This window comes from Aedes aegypti, chromosome 2 (assembly GCF_002204515.2).
Source record: "Aedes aegypti strain LVP_AGWG chromosome 2, AaegL5.0 Primary Assembly, whole genome shotgun sequence".
Classification (NCBI taxonomy): Eukaryota; Metazoa; Arthropoda; class Insecta; order Diptera; family Culicidae; genus Aedes; species Aedes aegypti.
The window spans coordinates 462,818,373-462,836,797 of record NC_035108.1 but is presented as its reverse complement, the minus strand read 5'-3'; the positions used below and the strand labels follow the sequence as shown (position 1 = coordinate 462,836,797).

Below are 18,425 nucleotides of genomic sequence, written 5' to 3'. Positions count from 1 at the left end.
AAAGTTGTAAATTTAGACAAGATTATTTTGACAGTTTTTGTGTAAGGCTTTCATATTTAAGAATATATATATATTTTTTAATTTTCCGTCAAAAATATCAAAATATTTGTCTAATTCTTATTAATTATGATGTCGTGCTAAAAAAAATATTCAAAAATAAATGTTGAAATTCAAGTAATACCTCCATAATAGGATTGTTTACAAATTTGACGCTGCGTATTATGGACCCTCCATTTGATTCCCATGTAATCCGGCTCGCTGCCGACGTGTCTATTATGGACCCACCTGGAAATGCGTATTATGGACCCTCTTGTGTGGTTTCTTTTACAAAACTGTTCAAATATCTGTATTTATGCGCCTCAAACCAAATATTTTGCCTGAAACTACTGACTAACAATGCAATCGAAGTTCCCCCGGTGGATTTTCAAAGGAATAAGGTTGCTTTGAGTGTTAATTTTATGTTTTTCTGTAGGGGGTCCATAATACGCAAAGGGTCCATAACCGGCATCGACTCCCTATGATGTCGAACAGTGCGTTGCTCCATAGACAAAAATTAAATTTCAAGTTATTTTATCCGGCGATGATAAGCATCCACGATTGTTTATAGATACCATCCGTTATTGAAACAAGTATTGATAAGCTATACAAAGCACAAAAACTACTATAACAAGAGTCGAAAGTGACAGTCGTCGGAGTAGCAAAAAAAAAACTAAATTTTGTCGCATGTTTTCATCATTCCTTTCAACTAGTACGGAAACAGTTGAAATCAATCTATTCAATCAAAATTTGAAAGAGAACATGTCTGAAAAGTATATTTGATGGGATAAGAACACAAATTTTAGCTTTGAATATGAGAAATCGGCACGTTGAGTTGGCTATGAAATCAAACTTAGGCGACGTCCATTTATTACGTAACGCTAAATTTGGAAATTTTTGACCCCCCCCCCCTTCGTAACGCTTTTTGTATGAAAATTTTTAAATTTTTGTATGAGTCGTAATGCTTGAGCCTACTCCCCCCCTCCCCCTAGAGCGTTACGTAATTTGTGGATGCCGCCTTATGAAATACTAACAAGTAACTTTGGGTATCGATTCAAAAAAAGTTCCATCGAGTTCCACCCTAAATCACGCACAGACATGTTTCTTAGAGTGTCCTCTAAGAGGTCTGAAAGATACAGCTGCAACTTCCTGCAACTCTTTGAGATTTTTTAATATGTTTAGGTATACTCCTTAATAAGCACAAGTATGAAAATGAGTTGTTTGTGATAGAAAATCCGAAAATCTTGCAACATTATGTGGTCTCGGCTCAATCAGAAATTACACCAGAGCAAGTCTATGCTTAGAATTATATATTTGGAATGTAGTTTCCAAGATTTTATTCAAATTTTATATTAAAAACTTAAAAATTACAAAAAAATGCGATTTTTTTGCATAAAGGCGTATAAGTCACTTTTGCAGCTACGAGTGAGAAAAGACATGTTTGCAAATAAGTTTTTACATCATTATGAACAATGAAAGAGAAAATTGCAAGGTTTTTCTTGGAAAATAATGAAATTGTCGTTTGGAATACTTTTGCTATTATGCGTATATTATATGCCATTTATGCAAATTGTAGCTCTTTTGACCAGAAACCACTTTCTCTTCCATACCAAGGTGTTCAAATGGCTTGATCTTCCAGTTTTGATTTTTGTCCCGCATCTCCATACATTCAACGCACTGTGTGTCGTGCTAAAAAAAAAATATTCAAAAACAAATGTTGAAATTCAAGTAATACCTGACGTGCAGTGAAAATTTTATTAAAATTGTCCAAAGAATAACTGAGATTTAGCCTGCTGAAGTTGATTTTTTTTTATGGAAAATTGAATAAATTCTAAAAGTATTGTTCAAAAAATCGTCAGCCCAAAACAAGAAATATTTGAAAACAGATTGAACGCAGCAGACGTTGCCACGAACGGTCGTGTTTTATTTTGCTCCGCGTGCTTTTTTTCGTGCTCCCGTTCTTCGCGATTCCGCCGATATTGGCTGACGCTACGCCATCCGGATTTTAGCTTGAGAGTGAGTCACTGGAAGCCCTTGGAGTTTAACGTTATAATTTGTGGCTTGTGGATTTATTCCTTTATTAAATTGTCTCCGGTATTTTGAATTGGGTTTTACCGCTAGTATTTCGCCACCCAGAGTGTTGATTCGTGTTAAAAAAAGCGTATTGTGCATTCAGATTAACTTTAGACCAAAGTTCATGAGAGAAATAAAATATCACCGAAAGTTCGCCGAAGTTCGGCGTCGGCATTCTACCTAAGTGCTACGCCGATAAAGGCAATCCTTATGCGTCGGCGAAGCACCAAATTAGAATGCCGACGCCGAACTTCGCCGAAGTTTTGACTGCCGAACTTCTAATTGTCTTTCGAATCGTCAATAATAACTTGCAAAGACCCTCTTTCGCAGAGTTGAGTTGAAAGGTAGGGAGTCAATGCCGGTTATGGACCCTTTGCGTATTATGGACCCCCTACAGAAAAACATAAAATTAACACTCAAAGCAACTTTATTCCTATGAAAATCCACCGGGAGAACTTCAATTACATTGTTAGTCAGCAGTTTCAGGCGAAATATTTGGTTTGAGACGCATAAATACAGATATTTGAACAGTTTCGTAAATGAAACCACCCAAGAGGGTCCATAATACGCATTTCCAAGTGGGTCCATAATAGGCTCGTCGGCAGCGAGCCGGATTACATGGGAATCAAATGGAGGGTCCATAATACGCAACGTCAAATTTGTAAACAATCCTATTATGAACCCCGTAAGGGTCCATAATAGGCATTCGGACAACAGTTTTTCAAATGCATATTTCGCTGGAAAAATCGAATGATTTTGTATGTTTCATAGACGTACTATGAAGTAAAGACATTGAATTTGTTGTTAGACTCCACAAAACGTATATGCGTCTGAGATATCATTGCGGAAAAGCGTCTAGAATGAATTTCAGCTACTAAGGGGTCCATTACTAGCATTGAAACCCTACTTCAATCTTCTTTTTTGTTTCTCTGATAAAAAAATGTATCTGATTGTCATATCCAGTTTTAATCTAAAAATCAACGCTTGTTATCACATTTGCTTACAATACGTTTATAACCCGACCAGTGGATTACAACAAAATTGTATCAAAATTATATCAAAACTTGTTACAAACAACAAATCTTGTTTTATTTTTGTTATAAACTTAATTTAAAACATAATAATAACACAATTCGTTATGAGGAATTTGAAAACAATTGCTTATACATGGTCATTTTTATTCCATATTAAGGAAATGACAAATTTTGTTTTAATTCAGCTATGGACAATAAAACACAATGGGTGGTATGAACAAAAAGTTCAACTACATGTATCATCTACTCAAAATCAGAATCCACAAAGTTTACTACTTTTGGTATGGTCCTTTCGGTTTTCTCAACCGTGTAAGTGTAATGGTGGCATTAAAATTCAACATGTTGAGTGCTAACAAGGTGAAAACTCATTCTATTACTTAAAACCAAGATGGCGTCAAAATTCAAGATGGCCGCCAGATTTTTTCATTCAAAATATTACTCCTATTCTTCATCTGACTCGAATAATACACCAACGATTGAAAACTTGTTTCTTCGTTGTACCAAAAATGATGTTTGCATTGATTACACTCGCCATATACGTCCAAATCGTAGAACATGATTTAGAGAACCGTTCATTTCATAGGGTAAATAGCATTGCTCACCTAATTTCTGTAGCCTATCTTACGCAATTTTTCCTCAGCTTTCTGATGGTGATCTCAGAATTGAAAACTAGCGGTGCGCTAATGGTGAAAAAAACGATTTTTCTAACAAAATTCAAGGTGGCGGCCAAATTCAAAATGGCTGCCAAAATTTGTTTAACTTCAAATGAAAGCTATATCCTTTCTCTATACGATGCCACTAAGTTTGCTATGTGTTCCAAGAGAAATATGAGATATATCTTGTGAAGAAATACCCATGATTTATCAAAAAATGTTTTTTTTTTCGCAAACTGTTTAGCTAGCTGGCGTACGAGGGGTCCACCAATTTGAGAAAACCGAAAGGACCACCCTTAAGTTTTATCGAAAACTAGCGATCAGTGACATAAAATTGGAATTCTAAGGATGGGTGCCGATGGCGGCCTGGTTTCAGCGAGAATTGCTCCTACAGTCAGTGACATAAGTTAGTAACCAAATGCTGTTTTTCCATACAAAATGCCCAAGTTTGGGGTGCTGTATCTCAGCTTCTGGTAGTCCGAATTGACTGAAATTTTGATGACGAACTACAAATAACTTGAAGTTTGCCCTCTGAAACTCTATGTAAAATGACTGCAATATAATAATTCCCTTACAGGCAAAACTTCAAGTTATTTGTAGTTCGTCATCCAAATTTCAGCCAATTCGGACTTCCAGAAGCTGAGATACAGCACTCCAAACTTGGGCATTTTGTATGGAAAAACAGCATTTGGTTACTAACTTATGTCACTGACTGTGTATGGCAACTGCATGACGTAAATTGTGTTCAAGTTTATATTTTTTGCTGATCAATAAGGGCAAAATGAATAATCTGTGCGGTAACGCTAAATGAATTTGGCGTGCAGAAATGTACTAGAAAATTATAAAAAATTGTATGAGAAAACAAACTTTAAACTTTGAGTGCTATTTTCTCAATGCCTACTTTTTCATATGGGACAGTTATGCCTTCATGGGCGGTGCAGTACGTACTAGTTTCGAACATGAGCTTTTATTGTCGCACCGCCACCAAACCGGATCGCGCCAGTGCCACTCGCGATGCGCCTTAACTCGCCGCAGTTTTAAATCAGATTTTTAGTGTGGCGCTGTATTCTTACGATTTTCATGAACACAGCGCATATCTCACGTAAAGTATTACTTTATAAAACCTAAATTCCCCTTTATGAAATCTTGGTTTATTTTTACGAAAATTTTAAAATATCTTTCGAAATATTAAAGCTAACGTTATAATTTTATGAAATTGATTATGTTTGTATCCACTGACCTAATAAAGGGTCAAACCAATGCAGTATTGCGAGTTTCTGTCCCATGAGAAAAAGACCTACTGCGAACTTTTTACAATTCAAGCTTCTCAATCGCTTCAGGTTCATTACCCACCCAACATTTGATTTTATATTTTACTTCGTAATTTCCTTAGCAAATCTGCCAAGATGACCTGCATTTTGTGAAATGGACCGCTAGTAATCTATAATCAATAGTATATTAACCCCTCTACCGGCAGCTTCATTTTTTCACCACAAAAACTTTTTTTGTTTTTCGATATTTTTGCACCATTTTTTCATAAACCCTTTAAAAACTCTTCCATTTTAAGAGTCTGTTTCAATATTGATCATTGGTCATAAGGTTTTGAAGATACTCAGATGTTCCTTAGGGGACCGACATTCCCCATACAAAAATTCTTTGGGCGCCATTTTGTTTCTAGTCAATTTATCAAAAAAAAAAACTAAGATGTGGGCTACCCAATGTCAGGTAATAAAGAGCTTCACTGAAAAAATCATACAAGTCGGTTGAGAAGTCTTCAAGTAATCTGAATATTACAAAAAAGACGTTTTTTAAGTTTTTAAGATCTTCATACAGCCAGAATGGTACCAGAAACAAAAATGTTCGTAACTCAAAAACGTTTGCACCAATTTGCTTCATTTTTTCACAACAAACTGTAGCCAGATATTTATGTAGATTATACAGAAAAGTCGGTCCCCCAACAAATTTCGGAATATCTCCGGATCTAGATAACTTATGATCAATATCGACACAGATTCTCAAAATAGAAGAGTTTTTTGAGGACTTGTGGAAAAATGGTGCAAAAACAATCAAAGAACGAAAAACTAATCGCTGTTTGAATATTTTTTGTGGTAAAAATATGAAGCTGCCGATAGAGGGGTTAATTAAGTATAAAATGCAACTTGAAAAGTGAATCGCAAAGCTAATGCAAATATATTTTCATACTAAAAGCTACTGATTGTTATGCAAAAAAAAAAACTACTCAATGAGTACTCACGGTTCAGTCACTTAATGGCAAAGATATCGCATAGACACAACAAATTATCTTTCGAGGAGCACAACAATCACAACAGTTTATCACTGCAAGGCAGTCGCAGAGTCCTGTTGCTTGCCAATTACAGTTGCAGAGACGAAAATCACAATCATAACCACACCAGACCGCATGACTGCGACCGACCTTACAGCACTTACATATAGTAGTGTATAAAAGCAATGGTCGACCCGGGTTTATCAATCAATCGGAATCGAACGCTCGTCGAGGAAGGACGATCCTCCACCGAACAAACAAAACACCCGCAGTCTGTGTGATCTTCTCTCGAGTGTGTGAAAGGTTAGCACCACTGATAAGTCCTTTATTAACCGTCGCCGGTTGATGGTTTAATTTAGTTGAAAAAAAAGTGATAAGAAAGGCTAAATCAGGTGCTCAGTGGGTTATATTTGTGTTTGCCTACCTTTTAAGTGGTTTGTCGGGTAAAAGGTGAAAGTGTCATCGTCTGAGTTAATAATTAATCTGGAATCCAGTCGTAAGGACCGCAGTGAAGCTACACGCAAAAAATATCAACACACATAGCAACGCAAGAACGGTTTTATCGCGTGTCCTTTGGGGTAACCATCATTAAATTATCACGACGGCGTTCAGTGACGTTAGACTGGTTCAAGGCAAATGATTGGAACAGTGGAGTTTGGCGACTCAATAAAGGGAAATGAGAGTGATTTTTGACGAATAGAAGGATTGAATTTTCAAATTATTTTAAAGTGCTTGCGGATACTAAATTTTTAATTTTCAAACGTAATACAATGACATTCGATGACACGATCAGAAGGAAATCCAATACCGTAATCCGGGGTAACATTGATCATTTTTCTGAATGTTTCTTTAATATTTCGTTTGAAAATGCAAACGTTGCAAATTTTATATTTTTAAAACAAGTACTGCCACCCATAGCTCGAGACTATATACTGTATTTTGTTTATTGAAAGATTTAAGCATGTTGAAAAAATGTTCAAGGCGATTTTTTATTTAGCTGATATGGGGTAACATTGATCACATATGTGAACAACGTCCGTTAATACAGATAATGTCGTTACTTACTTAAACCATGGCCCCCGAAGCCGAATATGAAGGCCAAACGCTTACAAGTTATTTACTTTTTGAGTTATTTTAAAATTAAAAACACCTCGAACCACGGAATACGCCTAACGGTAGGCAATTTCCTAAGGGAATTTTAAATTCTTAACAGTAATTCGTTAATGTTGCCTAATTGAGCATTTTTATAAAAGCTTTGGCAACGGAATCGTTTTCTGCGGTGCTATTTTTAGTAAGAATCACATTTTCCTTGCTTATATCGTTTGCAGAACTTGTGTGACACATGAATCTACGGTAGTGTCATCGTTAACAATTAAAATCATTATTTCAAAAAGTTGACAACTTTACGCATAAGGTGAACTCAATTTTCGCAAAAACATTAACTTTTATTAGCTCATGAATATGAAGCACCATTCATAATTTGGAAATGTTTCATCAATAAATGATAATACGTACTTTTGTTGAGATGAGTCATTCCGATCAGTGTTACCCCGTTGATCAATGATACCCCGGATTACGGTACCAATATTAGCTATAATACCTTTGCTTATTTTTGATTTCCCTTTCTTCTACCAATGCATATAATATCTCACGTTGAGCATTAATGAGATAATTTTTCACATTTCAAATACATTACAACAAGCGTAAATCGCTACAACACCGCTATATGACCGCAAACTGCAACAGCGCGATAGGAAGTATTTTACAAAATTGCACAAAACCTTTGATTAAAAAAAAATCAATTCTCAATTTTAAATATATATTATAGCTTTCCAACCATGCAAAAACTTTTAAAATCGGTAGTTCCCAGACAACCAGAATGTACGTTTAACTAAAGCACCTTTTGCGTTATGCGATGCTTATATCGGGTACCCCCGTTGGTTTGACGACATTTAATCTGAACACTTTTTAATTTGTACCCCGCTAATTTGCACATCGTTCAGATTAAAAATGGTTGGTTGGTTTGACTTTATTAACGAGATTTTTAGCCCTAGGCTAGTTCATCTCGGGACCAACGGCTTTACTTCCCTTCCGAAGGAAGTCGTCACTATAACTTTTTACGTCATAAGTGACTATGTCGGGGATGGGATTCGATCCCAGGTCCTCGGCGTGAGAGATTAAAAATGGTTCAAACGTCATTTAGCTCATGGAACGAAGTAAAGTGGAGAACGGAACGCAGAATCAAAACAAAACAGTGGAAGAGGTGGCCAGAAACACGTTTCTAGGGTGACTAGATGTTCAAATTAAAAATGGACCCCGATGGTTTGCATGAGGTATCGTTCAAATTAACGGGGGTGTACGGTATGTGCAAAATTTCACGTATAAGATGTCGCGAAAAGGCCTTATACGTACAAAAGTGGAGGCGATATACGTGCATATTTTATATGATGAAACATAACATGCAATGCGAGTGTGTAGATTTTCTTGCGAATTAGTATGTACTTTTATGTGACTTGATTTATGATAACAAAATTTATTTGACAGCTGCTACGGATTGATCCGACATACTTTGTACAAGTATACGGAACGAAATTAAATGCACATATGAACTCATAAAATAGCGTTTTATCCGAGGAAACTCATCGATCAAACGATTCCATCCACCATGTAGTGCGGGAGTGATGCAGTTTGTACAAATAAGCGACTTGGTTTGTATGCTGCTATGCGACTTCTGGTTGTCTGGGTTGCGAACACCAAAAAAATTTAGTTTTTCTTATAAAATCCAATATGGCGGCCAAACTAAATAAGGTTGTTATTATTATTTTTGCAAATGAAGCTCCTATGTTTTCTCTCTCCAAAACCATGTGGTTGTGAAGAGGTTGTTCAACAAATTTCAGAGTTATGGCTGTTTGAGTGACCCATGAATAGTCAAAAATCGACCATCAAGAAATGTTTCAGTGATAACTACCGTGGGGTCCATCAATTTGACCAACCGAATGCAGTTTCTTTACTACTCGACAGGAGCTTTCGAATGAGCATTTTGAAAGACCAAGTGCAAATAGTGGGCCGGTCTCAATGAGAATTACTTACCCAATGTAATCTAATCCTAAAACTGTTTTCGTTGACTTGAACAAAAGTTTATATAAACAGCAAGTTACCGTACTGCCCATAACTGCATAACAGTCACATTCGACATTTTTAACAAATTGGAGTTAATACCATGGAAAGCCATCAAATGATAATTACTTTCGAGCAACTTACTGAAATCTGTGAGATTGTTCTAGAAAATTCGAGAAAAGTTGTTTTGTCACATTGGTAATTATAACCGCATAACAGTCACATTGAGATTATAAATGAGTCTCGTAATGTAATAGCAACGGAATTTCTATCAGAATTATTTTATGACTATTCACCTAGTATGTGATATGAGTTGTACGAAATATCAGCCTCAAATAAGCACTTTTGAGTTCCTGGTAATTTTTAGAAATTTTAGTTTTCTCCCATACTGCCATGAAATGCATACTTGGTATTCCATTTACTCGATGCCTACTTTTGTCGAATGTTACAAATATGCAGTTATGGGCAGCGTAGGCAATAGCTAACAATAAATAAATAAATACATATTAGTACTAGTACTAGTAGTATACTGTGTCCACCTTTGGTGCTAATTTTCGCCCATCGAAAATCATAGAAAATTTTCGCATTTGTTCCCACTGCAAAACTTATTTACTTACAAAACTATTAAAAAATGAGAATAAAGATATTCCCCCAAGGATTCTTACACGAAAATATCGACAGGAATTCATCTTGAGATTTCCCAAGGAGTTCCTGCAAAAATTTCTCCAGTGATTCTTTAGTTGATTCCTGCAGTAAAATCATTACTGGAGTTCTTCCAGGAAGTTCTCCAATGATTCCTCCAGGTTATTTTTAGGAATTCTTCCAGGAATATAATATAGGAAATTTCTGCAGGGATTTTCCAAGTGATTTCTTCTGGTATTCCTTCAGCGATTTCACTACAAAATCTTCCAGGATATCCTCCAGAGACTTCTCCAAGAATCCTGCATGAGTTACACTAGGACAATCTCCTCAAGGATTACTCAAGATAATTAATATGAAGACAATTTAGTCAACAATTTTAAGTAGTCCTTTCGAGATTCATCCAGGAATTATTCCGGAGATTTCTTTAGCAATTCCTTCACGGATCATTCCAGGGATTCTATCAGTAATTCTTTCCAGATCTTCTACAATTTTCGAATTCCTCTATAATATAATGCGGCCTGGCGAGTCAATAACATTTCCAATAAAAATATCCTCAACCGGTGGAATTCACTCCAAGATCCTCAGCTTGGTCTCGTGAAAAGCTGCGCTCCCAAACATAAAATCTCCTACTCATTTCCGTTACGGTCACAAAAAAAAACACCAAACACAATTTTGACCAGTTCAAACGGGACTCCGATAAATCCCCCAAAGATCCTTCAAGCATTCCTTTCGAAATATCTTCAGAGACTCTTCTAGAGATTTCTTCAGGAATTCTTTCGAAGATTCCTTCAGGGATTTTACTACAAATTCCTCCAAGATGAACTCTATAGTAATGCGTACAGAGATTTGACCAGTGGTATTGCCAGATTCCTCCAGGCAATTTTTTTATTCGCTACTAGATTTTGTAGACCGGTTCCGATAGTGTTCCAAAAATACCTTCAACAATTCGTTCAGGAATTTTGCCATGATCTGATCCAGGGATTCCTTCAAGGATTATTCCTGGAAATTTTGCAGGAATATTTATACCGCAATGCCTCCTTTGATTCCTCCATAGATTCTTCCAGTAAAATATTTACTGGGATTTCTCCAGGAATTGTTGCAGTGATTATTCCAACGACTCCTGCGGACTCCAAAGATTCTTCTTTTTTTTCTTTCTCCTCTAAGAATATCTCTTTTGTAGATTCTATAAGAAATAACGTCATGAATTCATATAGGGATTCCTCAAGAGTTTTCTTCAGCACTTCTTCCAGGAATACCTTTAGGAAAATCTCTACATTAATTATTCTAAGAGCTTTTCCTGATAATCCTCCAGGGCTTCCCCTTGAAATTTCTTGAGAGATTCGTTCTGGGCTTCCAAGAATTCCTCTAGAATTTCCTACAAAGATTCATCCATGAATTCCTCCAGAAATTTCATCAGAAGAATAAGATTTTCTCCCGGATTTTTTCAGCGATTTTTTTAGATTCCTTCAGCAACTGCCTTCCTAAAAATTTTTTTTTGAGATTTCCTGGAAGGATCAATGGAGCAATCACTAGAAAAAAAAAATCAAGAATAATCCCTAGAGGAATTCCTGGTAAATTTCTGAGAGAACCCCTGGAAAAATTCTTGCAGGATCCTATGGAGGGATTCCCGAGAAAATCTCTGGATATCAAATATGCTTTTCAACTACACAGTTTTTATTTTTTCAACGACTGCTTCATTATAAAGAACGCGTAGACAACAAGCGTATTTCATTAAAATTTAGAGATTCTCTATCAGCTCTTTCCTGGAACAATTTGTAGAGCGAACCTTGTAGAGATTTTTCTGGAGCAATCCTTGGAGAAATTTCTGAAGAAATAACTGGAGAGATCCCTGGAGAAGTCTCTGAAGAAACTCCTGTAGAAATCACTGAAATTATATCCAAGCCATTATTGAAAAACTCCTGGAGGCATCTCTGCAGGAACCTCTGGAGAATCCTTGGAGCTGTCCCTGGAGAATCGCTGTAAAGATTTCCTGGTGAAATCCCTACAGAAAACGCCGGGAAAAACCTTTTTTCTGGAGAAATCAGTGAAATAATCCTTGAAGGAATACATGGAGGAATTTCTGGAGAAATCTCTTGAGGTATCCATGAAGAGTTTTTCCAAAAGCAATTTACGTAGAGTTGTACTGGAGTAATTTTTGTAGAGATGTTCCTAATGTAATCAATCCTTGGAGAAGTTCTTAGAATGTCTGATGGAGTTCCTACAATAGATCATTGGAGAAAATGCAAAAATAACTCTTGGAGTAACCACCGCACTATGGGCCAGGGACGCAATCTGGCGGGACAAAATTAATAACTCGGTAACGAAGCGTTTCGGTATTTGGTGTCTTCGGCAATGTTTTTTGTAACAACGAGGACCATCTACTGTCATAAACGGTTAGTTCGTAAATCGTCCGCATAGGTGGCGCCACAATCTAACTTTTTACTGTGACGTTCTAGAGACTTGGCGTGTTCGACAAAGTTGTTTATTTTGATAAAATAAACAACTCTCTCGAAGACGTCAAAATTCCACAGCCTACTGTTTTCGAGTTATTGGCAAAATTAGAGAAAATTTGTGAAAAAACGATTTTTATCACCAAATTTGACCTTTTTTCCTAAGAACCATGTCATATAATATTTTTTGCTGATAAATTTTTAACAAACGCAAGCTCTGGTGGAAAAATTTTAATAATACGAAGCATAAAACTAAAGAAATTGTGAAAAAACTTGAAAAATAGAGCAATTTTTGAACCTAAATATCTACAAAAGCGCAAAAAATCGCAAGCTCAAATTTTTAGGCAACATAGAGCAACACTTGATAAAACGGATGTCAAAATTTCTGAGAGGTATATTTTGGTGTTTTTGAGATTTTTTAATTTTTTTACGATTTTCTTTTCATTACGCGATTAATATTTAATAAGTGTATTTTAAAATTAGCGGGAAATTATATTTTATTATTTCATGAAATTATTCTACCTGCACTGAAAACATTCTACAAGCTGGATCAATGTGTTTCACACGTGAATTTTCACTAATTGTAAAACACATCAAACGATGGTGTAAAACCAGTCACTATCGGCAATCCAAATTCAAATTTAAAACACGTTAATTTACAAATTATCGAAAACTTTGCAGTAGGATTTATTAGCGATTGCTTAATTTTCTGATTTCAGGCACCTATTACAGGCACCTGGTTTCTCCAAAAATAACATGTCATTTAACATGTAAAGCTTGGATGGCAAATGTGAGTCCTTGTCATGATAGGAAAACTAGTTCTACTAGTGATGGATATCGCCATTGTCAAACACGTTCAAATCATGTGTAAAAGACTTAGCTATCGAAGCAAAGTCAATCTTTCACAGAATCACCAGTTTTACACGTCATTTCACCTTGCAATTCGACACGACAGATCCACGTTGAAAAGAATTAGGATCGAACATGTGGATTATTTTCAGTGTGCTCACAATACAAGCTGGCTTTGGATTTCATCTCGAATCGTTGGTACAGTTTTCCGGAAGCTCAAAATTTAAGTAAATCCGGTGATTAAACACATATTTGAGGTTACACAACCTAACAGTTCTCAAAATCGAAGGAATCTCCAAATTGATACCTTTCATCTGTATCCTCTGTTTCGGAACATCCAAGAATCAAAGCTCTTTCCGCTTCAAAACAAATCTACAAGCTCCGAACAAGAGTTCGTGCGCTCTGAAATTTTAGTATTTAGAGATATCGACATGAATACGCTTTAAAATTTGATTTTCCGTGTTAAAAGTAACACATTCACAAAAAAAATTGCTCACCTCGAACCATGATGACAACAATTAACTGACACATGATCAAGTTTTTCATGGCATACTATATCATTTGAATTATTGAAGAAACACAAATATGTACCCAGTTTTAATCTACACTTTCACCTACATTACTCGATATCAACTCAAGGAACTGCTCTTAAACTGAATTTCATGGCTACTATGATGGCTTTTTTAACCAGTTTTCTGAAAGTTTTTGTTCTACGACTCGTTATTTTTTTAAAGTCGATCGTCCGTTCTGATTCCTCATGGAAATTAACTGTATTGGAGTAATATAATCTTTATAAAAAAATGAAATATCTCAAAAACACCAAAATATACCTCTCTGGAATTTTGACATACGTTTCATCAAGTATTGCTCTATGTTGCCTGAAAATTTGAGCTTGCGATTTTTTGCGCTTTTGGAGAAATTAAGATTCAAAAATTGCTCTATTTTTCAAGTTTTTTCACAATTTCTTAAGTTTTATGCGTCGTATTATTAAATTTTTTCCACCAGAGCTTGCGTTTGTTATATATTTATCAGCAAAATATATTATATGCCATGGTTCTTAGGAAAAAAGTCAAATTCGGTGAAAACAATCGTTTTTTCACTAATTTTCTCTAATTTTGCCAATAACTCGAAAACAGTAGGCTGGGGAATTTTGACGTCTTTGAGAGAGTTGTTTATTTTATCAAAATGAACAACTTTGCCGAACACGCCAAGTCTCTAGAAGTCACAGTAAAAAGTTATATTGTGGCGCCACCTATGCGGACGATTTACGAACTATCCGTTTATGACAGTAGATGGTCCTCGTTGTTACAAAAAACATTGCATATAAAACAAACATATTAATTTTGTCCCGCCAGATTGCGTCCCTGGCCCATAGTGCACCGGAGGAATTTTTAGAGGCCCATAAACAATCCCTGGCGAAATTCCCGAGGAATCCCTGAATCTGGACAAATCCTTGGAGTATGCCATGTAGCGATTTTCCTGGTATGGTAATTCTGGAGGAATTCGTAAGTTGTCGATGATCTGGAGGAATTCCTGAAGGATTTCCTGGTAGAATCCCTGGAGCGATCCGTGACGAAATCCCAAAAGAAATCTCCGGAACAATTCCTGGGCGAATCTCGAGAAGACTACTTGGGGATATCTTTTTGTATCCCTAGAGGTATCCTCGGAGAAAAACTGGAGAAATATCTTGAGTAATCCTTGAGGAGATTGTCCTAGTGGAATTCCAGGAGAAATCATTGAAGATATCTCTGCAAGAATACTTGTAGAGATTTTCCCGGAAGAATCCTTGGAGAAGTCTCCAGAAGATTTTCATAAGGAATCTCTGAATTGCGAAGTATTTCTGGAAAGATTCCTGGAAGGATTCATGAAACAGATCTTGGAGGAATCCTTGGAGAACTTCCTGAAAGAATCCCAGTAAAGATTTTACTGGAGGAATCTATGAAGGTATCACTGGAGAAATTCCTGCAGGAACTCATAGCGAAATCTCTAGAAAAATCACTGTAGGCATTTTCTTGCAGGGATACTTGGAGACATTTCTGGAGGTATTCCTGAAGCCCAATAAGAATCGGTTTAAAATGTTCCAAGTTTTTCCTGGAGGAATCTTTAGCAAAAGTTCTAGTAATATCGCTGGAGAAATCGCTGTATGGATTACAGTAGAAATTATCTTCTAGTAAATAATTCCTTGAAGAAATCTTCGAAATAATTTCTGGAGAAATCTCTAGAGATATTTCCAGAGGAATTCTTGAAGGAATCACTGGAAGTTCTACTGGAGTAAGGGTATGCGAAATACCGAATGATTCCGTCAAATACGCTTCGAAACGAAATTCCGCGGAATTCCACGGAACTCATACAGGCGAAATTAGTATTTTGCTATTTCGTTTCGTTTCCCCAAATTGTTAAAATATTTCCACGGAAAATTGAAAACAAACGGAATAAAACGGAATTTCACGAAATTCGAGTTTAATTTCGAACAATAAAGGCAAAGCGCTCGCTTCTAGTTCTAGCTACAGTCAAAAATGGGTCCGTATTATGGATCAAATCGACTCATATCATGGATCAGAACTCTATAACAGCAAATTATCTGCGAGGCAAACGAATGGTGTGCTAGTGAAAGCATACGTTTTGGCGTTTCTTTAGGAATCGTCTTATCTTAGATTCATAACTGTGGTATGGGTTTCAATGCCCCACAGATATGAATCAACGCTTCTAGGCATATGTATGACATTTTATTTCCTACGAACGGAACAAATGTGTTCAAGCATGTTATTGTTGATTAAGATGCTGTATAGATTTATGGTTCGCGTAGGTAAAATGGGTTCTGCGTAATTGCAACTCTATTTGATGAGATATTCTCCGCTTAATCCAACTTTGCTCCATATCTGTGTGCCATCCATAACTGTGGGGTGACTGTAGTATTGACTGGCCCGCAGGATATGATAAACTGCACTGCTGTTGTAAAGTGTTCAAAAACGCCCATTTGCCCTAAATTCCTCGCGGAGAATTGCTCAGGAAAGGAACAACTGCGTTTGATGAACTACCGCAATGTTATCTTCCATACGAATGAAGAAGCAAAACCACGGTTGTTCGTTTCCTCCGGGGAACATCGCGTGTCCTTTTGAGCAAATCCGTTAATATATCTCAAAAATTGTTTATACACAAATGTCAAAAAAAAGCTGCGGAGCGTGAGTCCCTGATGTTTTGGATTTGCTCAGGGGGTGCAGATCATTGAGGCGCGCATAAGTTCTCTCTCTTGCTTTCCCGCTGTGACGTGACTTTAACCTTTGCATGAGAACAGCGGGAGAATAGAAGAGAAAACTAATAGCACGCATCGTTGTTAGTTGTAGTGTCATAAAACTCTACATGTAGCAGCGAAATCGCAGCGATTGTTTGTCGCTGTCGCCGTAAAAATTCGCGTTGATTTGGGTGATCCAAAGCCACACCTCAAATCTTCAAGAGCACTAATCTAAAGAACCAGACGTCCATTCAAGCTGAAAATTCTATCGATTGGTTACTCGTTGGCTGTCGGGTTCGTTAGATTTGTGCTCTTGAAATTCTGAGGCATGCCTTCGATTTATATTCACCTTAAACAAGGAAGATGCGTACATTATTTTATATCGAAAAATGAATCTAGGTTTATTCACGCTGTACCACACCACCAACTCCTCTCTCCTCTTATATCGTGACATAATTTCCTAACGACCCCCAATTAAAAAAAAATGCGATTTTTTCGGATTGTTTAGTATTGGAAGCCAAATGCCGCAAGGCAAAGGTCTTAACCTTTTCAATACCGACATCAAAGTTTCTAAATTCTCTACCTTCGCCATTTTTCGATCAATTTTGATGATTTTTTTAAGGGAAAATCAAAAATCAGTTATAAATTTCATTGCATGCATCATCAAAATTGGTTCCGGATTCAAGTTTGGTAGGGTACCTAGGGTATTTCACAATGAAAAAACGCAACAATGAGCTTGAGCTTGAGCTTGATTGGCCGCCCGTGGATGCACTCCAGTATCGCCAGATCAGCTGCACTTATACAAGGAACCAACCGAATGACTGCTTGGGACTAACAGGCAGGCTTTATTTTGCTCATCTTGATCTGATAGATGGAGCGACCTCGTACGCTCACAACTGTGGCTGAAACGTTTGCTCTATCCAAACGCACATCTTCCATTTGACAGCTCTAGCTTACTGTGAGGCTCTGCAAACATATCATCATTGCTTTTGGGATGAACTGAGGTTGGTTTCTCCGTCAACGCAAGAGCATGATTTCGCTTTCCTCTTTGCCCTTTTGGGCAAAGAGCTACAAAGAGGCAACGAAGAGCTGTCTGGAAATGCTCTTCCCCGAACTGAGAAATGGGAAAACATGCTCTCCCCCTAACTGAGAAAGGGAGAAAATAATCTCTTTCTCTTTTAAGCACTGAGCTGCCCATAACTGCAAAACAGTCACATTCGACATTTTTGACAAAATGGAGTTAATACCATGGAAAGTCATCATATGATAAATACTTTCGATTAACTTACTGAAATCTGTGAGATTGTTCTAGAAAATTCGAAAAAAATACCAAGTTGTTTTGTCACATTGGTAATTATAACCGCATAACAGTCACATTGAGATTATAAATGAGCCTCGTAATGTGTTAGCAATGAAATTTCTCTCAGAATTATTTTCTGACAATTCACCTAGTATGCGATATGGGTTGTATGAAATATCAGCCTCAAATAAGCATTTTTGAGTTCCTGGTAATTTTTATAAATTTCAGTTTCCTCCCATACTGCCATAAAACACACACTTAGTATTCGATTTACTCAATGCCTACTTTTGTCGAATGTTACAAATATGCAGTTATGGGCAGTGAGGTTGTCAAAACAAACTCTTTACCTCTGTGAGAATGAAAATAACCAACCACAAACGTGTCATCTCTTCATCCCGCAGAGCTCGTACGCTCAGTTTGTGTGTGGGTAAAATCGCTTCTCTTTTGTAGTTGATCATTAAAAGGGAGAGAAAGAGGATAAGTCAAGAACAAGGAAGAAGCCTGCTAACAGGCATCCTCAGTGTATAAGTGCTGGTGATCTACTATTTTTAGGCAACAATGGCACCTGCCACGTCAGAATGCAGACCAATGAGGGGAAGGGGGAGGAATTGATGATGCATTGAACTGGCTCCCACGTAGACCGTATATTCCACTGCATCTACGCCAGTTCATGCGGGAGTGTATGGATTGGGGGAAAGGCATGGCAGAGAGGTTTGCTTTTGTGGTTAGCAGACTGCCTATTAGAGTGGTTCAAA

At 36.9% G+C, this 18,425-nt stretch overlaps 2 protein-coding genes across 2 annotated transcripts in view; one reads left to right on the top strand and one right to left on the bottom strand.

Annotated features, from left to right (window-relative positions):
* LOC5568168 (WD repeat-containing protein 75) overlaps nucleotides 1-18,425 on the bottom strand; it is an 86,288-nt gene that overhangs the window by 6,494 nt on the left and 61,369 nt on the right. The gene's annotated exons all lie outside the window — the stretch shown is intronic.
* Nucleotides 6,275-18,425, top strand: part of LOC5568167 — a 28,571-nt gene continuing 16,420 nt past the window's right edge. Inside the window, exon 1 of the mRNA XM_001652054.2 lies at nucleotides 6,275-6,383. The gene's annotated coding sequence lies outside the window, so the exon portion shown is untranslated. The remainder of the gene's footprint in view (nucleotides 6,384-18,425) is intronic.